Here is a 13,821-nt window from a genome sequence, read left to right on the forward strand (position 1 = left end):
CTTTCTCAGGTATCACTCCCATCCCCCTTGCTTCTCTTCCTAAGATGGTATGTTGGGGCATAAGGAGTAGAGTGTGTCTTGTACAACCGCTAAATTGACCCAGAAGGGCTGAGGTCCCCAGGAGAGATTTCCTTTGACCTCTCTGCTTCTCAGGTGATGGCTGTTTTCTATCTGTTTGCAGATCACTTGGATATCACTTACTGCTGGTGTACCTCGAGTTTGGTCCCTCTGACAGTTTGGTTGCAGCCTTGTGTGTCCCTTTGTTGACTTGTCCTCATGTTGGCCTCCATGGACCATAGACCCCTGAGCCTCTGCTAAATTTTCCTTCCAGCTGTCCAGCTCAGCAGTCATGGGTCCATTTGCTGTCAACTCTGACCATCAACTCACCCAGATTGGTATAGGGGAGCCCCAGAGGCATATTTTTAAGGAGAGTGTGAGGACAAGAGAGCCTTGTGCCTCCAGCATTGAACCTAATTGATTCTGGAGTAGGATACGTTAGGATATACCCATCTCCTGGTCTTAATCTCTCATGCCTCCATAGCCTCCCCTCCTTTCTGAGTGCATAAAAAAAGAATGATGCTTTTCTCTAACTTTTCCTACAATGGATCCACCTCCTCCTTCTAGAGGATCAAGAATGATAGGTGAATTTGATGAACTGGGTTTTTCTGGCCTGATCCTAGAGAAGTTACGTCATTTTTTCTTTGGATATTCTTTTGTGTTTGAAATCTCTTTCCACCTGTTCTGGTTTGCTAATGCTGCCATTATGCAAAATACCAGAAATGGATTGGCTTTTATAAAGGGGATTTATTTGGTTACAAATTTAAAGTTCTAAGGCCATAAAAGTGTCCAAACTAAGGCATCAACAAGAGGACACCTCCACTGAAGGAAGGCTGATGGTGTCTGGAACACCTGTGTCTGCTGGGAAGGTATGTGGCTGGCATCTGCTGGTCCCTTGCTCCCATGTTGTGTTTCAGCTCCTCTCTCAGCTCCTGTGCATCTAACCATCCAGGGGTTCTCTCTTAGTTTCTCCAGAGCAAACTCTGGGCTAGCATCTCCTAATGTTTCCAAGCATCTCTAAGTGTCAGCGTCACTGTCAGCTCTTAGCTTCTCTCCAAAATGTCCCTCTCAGCTGTTCTGAGCTCCTTCTGTCTGTGCGCTCTCTTATAGGACTCCAGTGATTTATGGAAATAATTTAATCAAAGGTCTCACCCACAGCTGATTGAGTCACATCTCCATGGAAACACTCAATTTAAAGTCTCCACTCAACAAGATTGGGTTAAAAGATCATGGCTCTTTTGGGGGGGACATAATATATCCAAACTGGCACACCACCTCTTCAGAAGGATGCTTCAGAAGGCAAAAAAGAAAAGTGTGTTAATAATTTTCAAAATACTGTTCCCATGACACACAAATGAGTGGAGAGGCCCTATTGGTGGTGGTGGTGATGGTGGTGGTGGTGTTGGTGTGTGTTTGTGTGTGTGTGAGAGGAGTAGCCATGAGTTTTGCGTAGAGTGGTACTTCTCAAATTTTAATGTATACCTGAATCACCTGGGGATGTTGCTAAAATGCAGATTCCGATTCAGTAGGTCTGCAGGGGGAGGGGTGTGTGATCCTCAAGTCTGCATTTTTAACAAGCTCCCAGTTGATGCCCATGCTGCTGGTCCATGTATTACACTTTGTGAGTTGTCCTAGAGGATAACTTACACATTAAAACTTTTTGTGAAGCTGTTCTCAAATAGCTTCATTTGGGTTTAGCATGTGGTTTACACACTTGAAAAGTGAGGGAATATTATATCACTAAGGATTTCTATAGGGTGTCTAGCATGAGGGTCACAAACTCAGAGGCTTACAGGGGCCAGTCAGAGGCTAGTTGGAGACCCTCAAGCTAGAGAACCTCTGCCTGTCTGAAGGGGGCACTGTTGTTGAATTCCAGCTGATGCTGGTCCAGGATGCTTATATTGTCCGATTCTTTCAAGAGAAGCTGGAAATTTTATGTGAAATCATCTATCTAAGTGGTTTCAATTAATTTATTATTTTCCCCCCAAACACTCTTTTGGTCATATGCAACCTGCAGGATGCTTGCTTACTCTCTCTGTTCCCATATTTTTCTAGACCCTTGAAAGACATAAAAGAGGATCTGACTTCAGTTCTTAAGATGGGTGTGGCCTTTTTGGGAGCTCAGATTTATGCATGTGAAGTAGCCATGGAGTAATAATCCAAAGATGGTATGTCTGCAAGTGGGAGGAAGAAAATAAATTGATGCCATTTGAAGGAGCTGTGAAACCAAGTCCCAGGGAGACGTCAGATGGTATCCAAGAATTGACTTTCATGATTTGTAGAAGGGCTCTATGTATGGGAAATAGCGTGTTCACTTTGTGTTTAGTGCTGATGGACAAACAGTGCAGTCATTACTGCTAAGTAACCAACTCTGATAACTAAGCAGGTAACTGTGATTTGAAATAAAGACAAACATCTGGTTTAATAAAAAGATTCATCTGCAAATATTAGTGGAATCAGTCATTGTATAAAGAAGAAACAGAGTTCTTGAGGAAATAAGGCTTTCTGCGAGTTATATGGGACAAAACTGTCTTCAATACTATGGAAATGATACAAAATAATTACGCATCATGAGCTGAAGTGGATTCATGAAAATTCACTGGAGTAAATGGATGGTGTTTGGTAAGCTCAATAATGCCCCCCGCCCCCGAAGATGTCCACATCCTAATCCCTAGAACTTGCAAGTAAGTTACCTTATAGGCAAAAGGGACTTTGCAGATGTGATTAGGTTAAGAATTTTGAGGTGGGGAGATTATCTTGGATTATCAGGGTGGCCCAATGGAATCATGAGGGTCCTTATAAGACAGAGGCAGGAGGACTGGATTCAAAGAGAGAGAGATTGGAAGATGCTATGCTGCTGGCTTTGAAGACAGAGGATGGGGCCACGAGCCAAGCAATGCAGGCAACATGCAGAAACTCAGAAAGGAATTCTCCCCTAGAGCCTCCAGAAAGACTGCAACCCACTGACACCTGGATTTTAGTCCATGGGGTTGCTCTTGGACTTCTCACTTTTAGAACTGTAAGATAAAAAATTTGTGATGTTTTGGGCCACTAAGTTTGTGTTAATTTGTTATAGCATCTAACTGTACCTAACACAGATGGCAAAGAGATGCAGAAGGTATGACGCATGAAAACACTTCTGAAGTTTTGAGAGTTCCCAAACATAAAGGGAAGTGGTTTTCTAATGATAACCTGTCACTTGTTGCCCTGAATTTTTTATTAATTAGATAAATTTTTTAGTAGTTAAAATTGAGTTCTTCTGATATGTTAAATATCTGTTGGTTTCCATGCAAAATGAGAGTGTCATTTTTATTGTACTTACATGTGATGAGATCATGTCAGAGAAACTGAATCAAATGAGACAATGTATGGAAAGGGCTTAGCAAAATATTTGCCTGACACATAGTAGGTGCTCATTACATTTAATTTTTTCCCCTTGCCCTTTTAGATCTTGAATCTTGAGGAATGAAAGTCTAATATACATCCATGTTGGTGTTACGTTGGAAGTTCCTTTATCATGTTCCTTTACCATGCAGTAGCTGTTTTATTGTATGACTTGAGTATATACTAAAACCTCAGTTAAGCACATGCATAAATAGATTCAGTTAACTAGTTGTATTGGAAAACACTAGGCAATTAAAGGGTCAATCTGAAACACAGGCAAGAATGGGATACAACTTACTTCTTTTTGACTTTATGCTGCCAGAATTACTCTAATTGCAAATATGCATAACTCTTTTCAACTGAAAAAATTCTAAGTGCTTATTCTTAGCAGTTTTTCAATATTAATTTCATGCTAAATAAATCATTATGAAATTCTGATGAAGAGAATTATTTTTAAGCCATGTGCTCATTTAAAAATATAATTTATTACTTTCTGCAGGCAGTAAAAATTGTGCTATATTAGTTACAACATACTATGATTGGTGGGATGCATGCTTCAAATAGGAATGCATTTTTTTAGTGAACTAAAGGAAATCAGGCTAAAACTGCCTTCAAAATTTTTTTGAAATGGTGTATCATTGCTCAATGGAAAAAGGACAGAGTTTTGTTTTCTGGGAATTCTGTTTCAGATATTGCACAATGATAGAGTTATTTCTCCATCCTACAGCATCCACAGAATTTTAGTAAGTAAATAGGGTTCCCTGATGTCCTATCTCTTGGAGTGGTTTCAGGTCCCCCTTCCCTCCCTTTTAAATGAAACTTCCTACTTTCTTGAGTTTACCTCATTTTGACAACTCTGTATCTATTGATATATGCTGCTGGAAGATGCTGGTTATTTCGAAAGAGAAATAACAAACTGAGCTGCAAGGCAACAAGACGTTTATTTGGGGTTTTGGAATCACAATTCAGGGAGCACAGATTCCGGTAGCAACCCCAAATCCTGTCCTGTCTTGGGTTTTCCAGGCAAGGGTTGTTAAAGAAAAAGATTACATAAGTTCTTTGTGATTGGTGGCTATCTGGGTGTTCCAGAGGTCCTTCAGGTTAGATAGTTTACTGAGTTCTTTATCTTGCGGTTTCTTTATGGTATCAGAATGTCCTTAGGGTTTTGAGGAAACTTGTTGCTTGAGGCTTTGCATAATTGGGCAGTTTGTGATATCTGGCTGAAATTTGCGTAAGAGTGACTTCCAGACCCCATTTTAAATCTCTTAGCCATAGTAACTCTATTTTGTTTTATTTCTTTCTGCAGTTACTTAAGGGAAGATTCTCTTCACTAATCTATATGCTTCACCAGAGCAAAGAACAGCCTTTTTTTTCCCCTATCACAGTATCTGCAGGCCCTGCTATAGTGCATCCGCTGAGTTCACCTGCTGGCTAGAGACCTGAAATAATAGTGGTTTAAACAAAACAGAGGTTTATTTTTCTTTATAGTGAAAGAAGTCCGGAGTTAGGCACACCAGAGCGGTTAATACTGCTCCCACGATTACCAGGACCCAGTGCCCTTCTAATTTTTGCTCTACCTTCCTTATTCCATGACTACAATCCTTGAGGGAATGTTAAGGTTCAAGATGACTGAACCTCCAGTTATCTTGCCCTTGTACTAGGTAGGAAGCAGAAGGGAAAGGGCTAAAAATCTACTTGCTTATTGTCTAACTTTTAAGCTTTTCTGAAAATCACACCTAACAGCTTCCGCTTATCTTTCATTGGCTACAACTTAGTAATATGGCCACACCTAATAGCATGGGCATCTGGGAAATGTAGTCTTTTTTTTAATTGGGTACATTGCCATTCTAAGTAAAAGCAATGTTCTGACACTAAGAAAGAAGGGGAGGAAGTGGTAGAATGAGATTAATAAGGACAATGTAATGAGTTTTTCTTGAAGCAAAATGTGTTCAATTTATAATTCGAAGTTCTTTATCTGGGGACTGTTTCTTCCCCATATTTTTTCAGGTAAAATTTTTTCCCTTAAAAATAACATGATAATGAAAGTAGGTTTTTTTTTTCCCCTCAAGTCTTTACTTGACCAAATAAAGTGTTGTTAACTCTGTTAGTCCCCTAGTATTTTTGAAATTTTTCTGGTCCAGGCAATCTAAAATCTAGGGAACTCCCAGACATTATACACGATCTGTAAGTTTCATCCAACTGCAGGATATTTGGATGGATGTGTTTCTCACACAGTTTACATGCCTGTGCCTTATGCTTAGTAGGTCCTCACTAGATAACTGTTGATTAATTTATCAGGTAGGCTCAGCCAAAATGCTAATGCCCAGTGACACATTGAAGAGCTGCCACTTCCAGATCCTTAGGGCTTGCTTTGCTGTAAGGGGGAGAAACTCCCGAAGCCAGCACAGATAAGGGAGTGATTGTTGCAAGGAGACGAGGGCGGGGGGTATCTCGTGGACGTTTAAGAACAGGCAAAGTGGTATGATCAGTTTACCTTAAAACTGGGCTTAAAAACAGAAAGTTGGGAATGGAAGCTGCTCTATCACACCTAGAATAACAAAGTCTTTCAACTTTTATTTTTTTGTGCTAGTCTTTGCAGAACAATTTTCTTTGCTACTTACACTTTTTCTTCTTCCAATAACTTTTGTGGGCATGGAGGCTTTGGCTCACTGTGGTGTAGAGGTGGTACAATTTCTCATTGTTGCCATACCAAATTCTTCTTCAATAGTTTGATTGGTTCAGCTCGGGTCACGTTCTCATTCTCGTCCAATTAATTGCTGTAGCAGAGAATGGGGTGACTAGTACAGACATGTCTTCCTAGGTGTCGCCTTTTAGCAGAGCCTTGAAAATGAACCTGTAGGGGTGCAGGTAACCTGCGTTATTTCTAATACATTTCTTTTCTCACCTCAATGGCTTCTACAACATGGAAGCTGAGACAGTTGATTTTATTTCCTCCGTTGTATTTTGAGGAAAGGTTTGATAAATTCGGGAACTTTGCAGCACTTAGCATTTTTCCCCTCTAGAATATAAAGATTCTAATACAGAGAATGTAATAATTTTCACTGATATGTGCCATTTTTCATTTTTGCCATATTAAGTGTGATTGGATTTTATATTATGAACAAAATTCAGCTTTATAAGCCAATTAAAGCAAGGATTCATATCTAAGTATTTGTTTCTATGGAAACTTTTCAGGCACTTTACAAAGTGATCATCCCATTATTGCTTCAACTATTAGTAAGGCTAGCTCCATACATACGGGTGCTAGATAAAATGAATGTCTATAAATCCCCATACAATTAAATTTGGATCTTTATACTCTAGATGCTACTCATTTACACCTTCATATAATGTCCTTTCACATATAATAAATTTGGATTTGAGCTAGCAATACTTTACTTACAACTGAATTAAAAAGGCGTAAAACCACAGTATGGCAAGACCTCAATTATTTTTTTATTAAGATTTATTCACATACCATACAATCATCTGAAGTATATAATCCATTGATGACATTACTATCATATAGTTGTTCATTCATCACCCTGATCAATTTTTTTTAACATTTTCCTTATACCAGAAGTGAAAGCAAGAATAAAAAAAACAAGAATAAAAATGAAAATGGAACACCGAAACTGTCCCCCCCCATTCTTCCTTTAGTTTTTTTTTTTTTTTTTTTTTTGCCCGTTTTTTTCCTACTCATCCATCCATACCATACACTGGACGAAGGGGAGTGTGATCCACATGGCTTTCCCAATCACATTGTCACCCTTCATAAGCTACATTGTTATACAATTGTCTTTAAGATTCAAGGGTTCTGGGTTGTAGTTTGATAGTTTCAGGTATTTACTGCTAGCTATTCCAATTCATTAGAATCTAAAAAGGGTTATCTATATTGTGCATAAGAGTCCCCACCAAAGTGACCTCTTGGCTCCTTTTGGAATCTCTCAGCCACTGAAACCTATTTCATTTCATTTCACACCCCCCTTTTGGTCAAGAAGAAGACCTCAGTTATTAAAACTATAGACACTAGAAATGGTTTTTCAGCAAATATGTAAAAAAAGACCTGTTCCAAAATAGATATTTTCTCTAAATAAATAAGTGGTTTGTTTCCTTTGTTGGTAAATGCAGTACTTAAACTTTAGCTCCCTCCAATTTGTCACCACAAATGCAATGATTTTCTTCTTATGGCTAAGGTGCCATGATGTCACCCAAGCATGTTTTTCTACAAGGGTCTTGCTTTGTATTTACCCACATCTAAATAAAGGCTTATGTAAAACACACATATCTCTTTAACTGGAAGAAATATTTCTCAAGAATGAATTTAAACACCCAACTCCTTAATACTGTGCAGATTCTGCCAATTTTGTCTCAAGTTTGAATCGGGTTCCTTTTTCTTCTCTTGATTTTGAAAAAATTATTGCTGCCATAACACTAAATAGTAACTTTATCAGTTGTAAGGTGTATAACTTTGGTAAGTTACTTAATCTCTGAATTGAGTTAATTTTTCTATATAATCGGTATTCCTTCACCATGGAATAGTTGGAAGTATTTAAGTAATCGATAGCTATTTTTATTACATGCATAACTGCTTTGAAGTAAATTTTTTGAGATCACAGGTAAAGCTGTAGTTTTATGATTATGAGGCACTAATTAAAAAATTGTGACAAGCTTAAGGCTAGGTTCCACAAATTATTAGTCTTTTTAACAATTTAAACATTTATGAAAAATTAAGCCTCATCAAGTTCGAAAGTAAAAAATCCATCAAGACAAGCTAATGCCATTGACACGAACGGACTGTATAGAAGTGCTGCTTTCCATTTATTTAAGAGGCTTGAATACAGTGTTGAACTGATTTGAACCTGAAACACTGTATGGAACTGATTTGAGAGTGGGAAATCACTAACACAAAAAACGATGCTTTTTGTTTTTTGGTGACCACTATTAGAAAATCATATTCTAGGCTTTCTTTACCCATCCTCCCCCACCCCATTGACAAAGCCTCATTTTCTAACAGAATTACTATTTTATGTCCTCTGCATTTTGAACAGAATTTTAAAATAATTGGGCAAAAACCGGATTAAAAACCCCGCGGTCTTTTCTTTTCATTTTGTCTCTCGGTCTCGCCTCATCTTGTGATTTTGCACAGGTCCGGGCAGAAACTGGGGCTTCAACAGACTCCCCAGTCCCCCAGCCGCCTAACCCCGGCCTGGGCTAACTTCCGGTGCGAGTCTCTGCGGGCCCTCGCCCCGCCCCCACGAGCCCAATACTTGTCTGTATTTTCCCGCGATGCCGCGGGCGCGCGCGGGGCCTCTGGCCAAGTCCCAGAGTGCATTGCGGGCGCGCGCGGCTCTGCTGCCGAGCGACCGCGGGAAAATTCCAAAAAAAAAAAAAAAGGCCGAACAGTCTAACACGAGGCCAACGCCAAACTTCCAAGCCACAGAACCCGGGCGGCGGCTTCCTTTCCGTCAGTGCCCAAACTGCTGAAGCAGCTTTGGCGAGGACCACCGGGTAAGAGAGAACCCACAGACCGAAAGCGAAGGCGGCTGCTTCCCGCGGGGGTCTGACCCGACACGTCAGCTTTTAGGGGGAAGGGGAAGAGAAGACTCGCGAGAACGTCGCGGCACTCGGGGTCTTGGGGTGAGAGAGCGGGGTTCCCGCGGGGTAGAGGGGGCTAGGGAGATGAGGTAAGAAGTGGTGTGGGGTGGAGGGGGCGTGACCGGGGCAGTGCCGTCGGTGAGGGGCGTGGCCAGAGGGGGCGGGCCGGCCTGGGGGGTGGAGCCGGCCCGGGGTTATGCGGAAGGACCCCCCTACCCTGAGCGGAGGGAGCTGGGAGTTGGAACTTTAGTTCTTTTTGTTCTTAGGACGCAGGCAGCTATGTCTTCTTAAAAGGAGAGGAACAAAGGTGAATTGCTTTGCCTCGGATCCGTGGGAGCTGTGAAAAGCGCGCCTCTTCTAACTGATCATCCTCTAAAGCTAGCCGCATCCTCCCGGTCCCCCGCCGCCCCAATTAGAGAAGCCTCGGGCGCGGCGGTTAGCTCTCCCGCCCTTCAGGCTGTCCATCTCTGGAGGGAGAGAGGGCTCTGATGACCGTTTGTCTCTCTCCGGAGCTCTGTTTGAACGCCAGGCCTTACGGAATGCGTTCAAAAGCCCTTGAGAGATTTTTTGGGGGTTGTGAGATTTGTTTTATGTTTTTTTTTTTTTTTATATGGGCGCTTTTACAACTCAGATTCCTCTGTGGTCCCGTATGGGATAGAGCTCTGGAGGAGGAAAATGATTTGGAGTTTTTGGAACAGGAGGTTTAGAACCAGAATTTTAAGGAAAATAGCAGAGGAATTTTCCAGCAATGGGCTGGATGTACCTGGGCTTTTGTCCTAATCTGAAGCTGTTGAAAAGCTCCTGGTTTTATTCTAACCTGTGCCCCATTTAATGCATCTTAACTGGATGTGACTGACTTACCATTTATCAAACGAGCAGAGCATTTTTGGGCCACCCAGCTTTAGCTATTTATGGATGTCATTCACATTCGGTGATGTGCGGCTCAGAACATTTTCTCATTCCTTATCAGTTCCTCAAGGCGGGGAGGATAGGTTGTTACACGTGATAGAATTCATACCATGTGTTGGGATAATTTATCACATAAGCTTAGATGAAAAATATGTTCATTGTGACTTTATCCATGAAACTTAAATTGATGTTTCAGTGTAATGAATTGTACCTGCTTCAGATGGAAATAAGCGCACATATAGGTTAGATACAAGAAGGACTGCATCAGAAAAGAATTTGCTTTCCCTCGTTAAAATCAAAGTGCCCTTCCCAAAAGTAAAGGTTAGATCTTACTTCTTTAGAATTGGATTAATTATACTTTGGTATATTATGCATTTTAATTTTGTCATCCCATCGTATTCCTCGTGATTTCTTGAAAAACATTTACTAAGGCCCCAAAAGAAAGGCAAACTCTGTCTTGGTATTTTTGTTCTGTCTTCTAATTAAACGTATTAACTTGACTGATTGGTGAGATATGAAAGATGTGTTGCTGCATATATGTGAAACCATGCATGTACTTTTAAAAATAAATGGTATTTTTAACCAGTTCCGTATTTCAGCAAGTAGTTCCAGTAACAATTATACAAATTCTGTATTTTTGAAAACCAGCCTGGCCAGAAGAAAGTTGGATTGATTACTAGGCTGCAGAGAGAGCCAAAGAAAGCTCACTCAAGTTGGTAGTGGTAGTGCCTTAAAGCAGGCTAGGAATCAGCACCAAATGGATTTAAAAATTTTTGTTTTAGGCTGGGATATGCATATCCCTGTTCTTACGGATCCTGAATGACTGACTGTTTAATATGAAAGAACACCTATAGGAGAAGCAGGTTGAATTTGCAGTGTTTTAATAAAACTGCACTGGCAGTGGAGAAAGGAAGAACTTAAAAATTGGTGAGAAAAGTTAGATAATGCAAATCGTGAGCATTATATTTTTTATCAAGTATCAAACACTTTTTTTTTTGGACTCAGTTTGGAAGGGACCTCACGGAATTATCTGGTCCATTCTTTTGGGCTTTCCATACATTTTTCTTGGTGTGTAGAAATCAGTTCTCTGTTAAGATTTCTAATATAGAAGAATTTGTGATCTCTGATAATGTATTTCTGGTACCTTTCTCTACATAAAGGAATTAGTGTTCATATGGAAATGACCTTTTTAAAGTAGTATACTCTATTTTCTAAACAACTAAATAATTTTTAATAAGTTTATGGAATTGTGCAGTGATCTCCACAATTCAGTTTTAGAACAGTTTCATCACCCCATCACATTAACACATGAAGTCCCCTCTCCCAAACCCAGCCCCAAGCAGCCATTGGTCTGCTTTCTGTCTCTGTAGATCTGCCTTTTTCTGAAGATTTCATATAGATAGCATCATACAATATGTGGTCTCTTTTGTCTGACTTCTTTCACTTAGCACAAGGTGTACCATGTGTCAGTAGATTGTTCCTGTTTATTGCTGAATAGTATCTCATTTTCTGGATATACCAAGTTCTGTTTATCTGTTCATCAATTGATGGACATTTAGGATGTTTCTCTTTTTTGACTGTTATGAACAATGCCACTGTTAACATTAGTGTACAATTATTTGTGTGGTTATGTTTTCATTTTTCTTGGATAGATACCTATAAATGCAGTTGCTAGGTTGTATAGTAAATTTGTGTTTAACGTTTTAAGAAACTGCCAAACTTTTTCGTAGCTATACCATTTTACATTCCCACCAACAATGTCTGAGAGAGTTCCAATTTCTCCACAGCCTTGCCAACACTTGTTACTGTGTTGTAAAAATTATAGCCTTTCTTTTGGATATGAAGTGGTATCATTGTGGTTTTAGTTTACATTTCCCTATTGAATAATTATGTTGAACATATTTTCATGCACTTATTAGCCATTTCTACATGTTCTCTGAAATGTCTATTCAAATCTTTTGCCTGTTTTTTGATTGGGTGTCTGTCATTACTGTTGAATTGTAAGAGTTCTTTGTGTATTCTAGATACAAGTCTATTATCAGATATGTGTTTTGCAAATAATTTCTCCTATTCTGTTGCTTGTCTTTTCATTTTCTTCATTGTGTCTTTTGAAGGACAAAAGTTTTTAATTTTAGGAAGTCTTAATTTAACAGGTTGTTTTGTTTCTGTTTTTTTCTTTAATGGATCATACTTTTGGTGTCAAATATGAGAACTCTTTGCCTAAGATTTTTCTCCTGTATTTTCTTTTGGAAATGTTATAGTTTTAGGTCTTTGATCAGTTTTGAGTTAACTTTTCTGTATGGGATAAGGCATGAGTCCAAATTCATCTTTTTGCATGTGGATATCCAGTTGTCCCAGCACTGTTTATTGAGAAGACTTTCCTTTTCCCATTTAATTTGGCTTGGCACCTTTGTCAAAAACCGACTGACCATACATGTGAGGGTTTATTTCTGAATTCTCGATTCTGCTTCACTGATTTGTTTGCCCATTCTTACAGCAGTACCACATTGTCTGCATTATGGTAGTTTTATAGTAAGTTTTGAAATTTGGTAGTGTAAATCTTCCAGTGTTTTTCTTTTTTTACAAGAATGTTTTCGATATCTGGGTCCTTGGCATTTCCATATAAATTTTAATATCAGCTTGCCAGTTTCTACAAAAAAGCCTGCTGAGATTTTGATAGCAATTGTATTGAATCCCTACAGTTTGGGAAAAGAATTACCATGTAACAATATTGAATCTTCCAATTTATGTACATGAAATTTCTTTCCATTTGTTTAGCTCTTTTTAAATTTCTCCCAGTAATGTTTTGTAATTTTTAGTGTACAAATCTTGCCGTTCTTTTGTTAAATTTATTTTGAAGTGTTTTATTTTTGATGCTACTGTGAATAGAATTGTTTTTCTTTAATTTCATTTTTGGATGGTTCATTGCTAATATGTAAAAATACATATTGATTTTTGTATAATGATCTTTTTATACTGTCAACCTTGTGTGAGCTTGATTATGACTTCTTGCAGGTTTTATGTGAATTCCTTTGGATTTTCTACATACAGCCTCATGTTATCTGTGAATAAAGACAGTTTTCCTTCTTCATTTCCATCTGGATGCCTTTAATTTCCTTTTTGCTTAATTGTACTGGCTAGAACTTCCAGAACATTGCAAAATAGAAAGTGGGAGAGCAGACATCCTTGCCTTGTTTCTGATCTTAGAGGGAATCACATTTAATCTTTAACCATTAGGTGTGATGTTAGCTGTATGTTTTTCATAAATGTGCTTTATTCAATTAAGGAACTTTCCTTCTATTTTTAGATTGTTGAGATTTGTTTGGATGCTTTTCTGCATCTTTTAAGATGACCATGTGGTTTGTTTTGTTCCTTTAATTCTATCAATATGATTTATTACATTAATTGATTTTTGAATGTTGTGCTAACCTTGCATTCCTGGTCATAGTGTTCAATCCTTTTTATATGTGGCTGGATATTGTTTAGTAATTTTTCACTGAGGATATTTGTGTCTGTGTTCATGAGGGATATTGGTGACTAATTTTCTTTTCTTGTTATATCTTTTTCTGGCTTTGGTATTATGATAACACTGGCCTTTTAGAATGAGGTGGGAAGTATCCTTTCCTCCTATATTTTCTGAAATGTTGTGGAGAACTGGTATTTTTCTTCTTTAAATATTTGTTGGAATTTGATAGAAATCAATTAAAGCCATCTGTGCCATCAATTTCTTATTATAGGTCTATTCAGATGATCTATTTCTTCTTCAGTCAGCGTTTGTAATTTGTTTCTTTCTAGGAATTTTTTTTTCCATCTCCGTTGTATAATTTGTTGGTGTAAAAGTTGTTCGAAGTTTTCCCTTATAATCCTTTTTTA

General features: G+C 38.8%; 1 protein-coding gene across 3 annotated transcripts in view; it reads left to right on the forward strand.

The window, feature by feature from the left end:
• Nucleotides 1-8,821: 8,821 nt before the first annotated feature.
• Nucleotides 8,822-13,821, forward strand: part of FANCC (FA complementation group C) — a 290,247-nt gene continuing 285,247 nt past the window's right edge. For 2 of the 3 annotated variants that reach the window (XM_037797499.1, XM_037797501.1), the window contains exon 1: nucleotides 8,822-8,952. The gene's annotated coding sequence lies outside the window, so the exon portion shown is untranslated. The remainder of the gene's footprint in view (nucleotides 8,953-13,821) is intronic. The other variant, XM_037797500.1, reaches the window with a different exon arrangement.

This window comes from Choloepus didactylus, chromosome 10, assembly GCF_015220235.1.
Source record: "Choloepus didactylus isolate mChoDid1 chromosome 10, mChoDid1.pri, whole genome shotgun sequence".
NCBI lineage: Eukaryota > Metazoa > Chordata > Mammalia > Pilosa > Megalonychidae > Choloepus > Choloepus didactylus.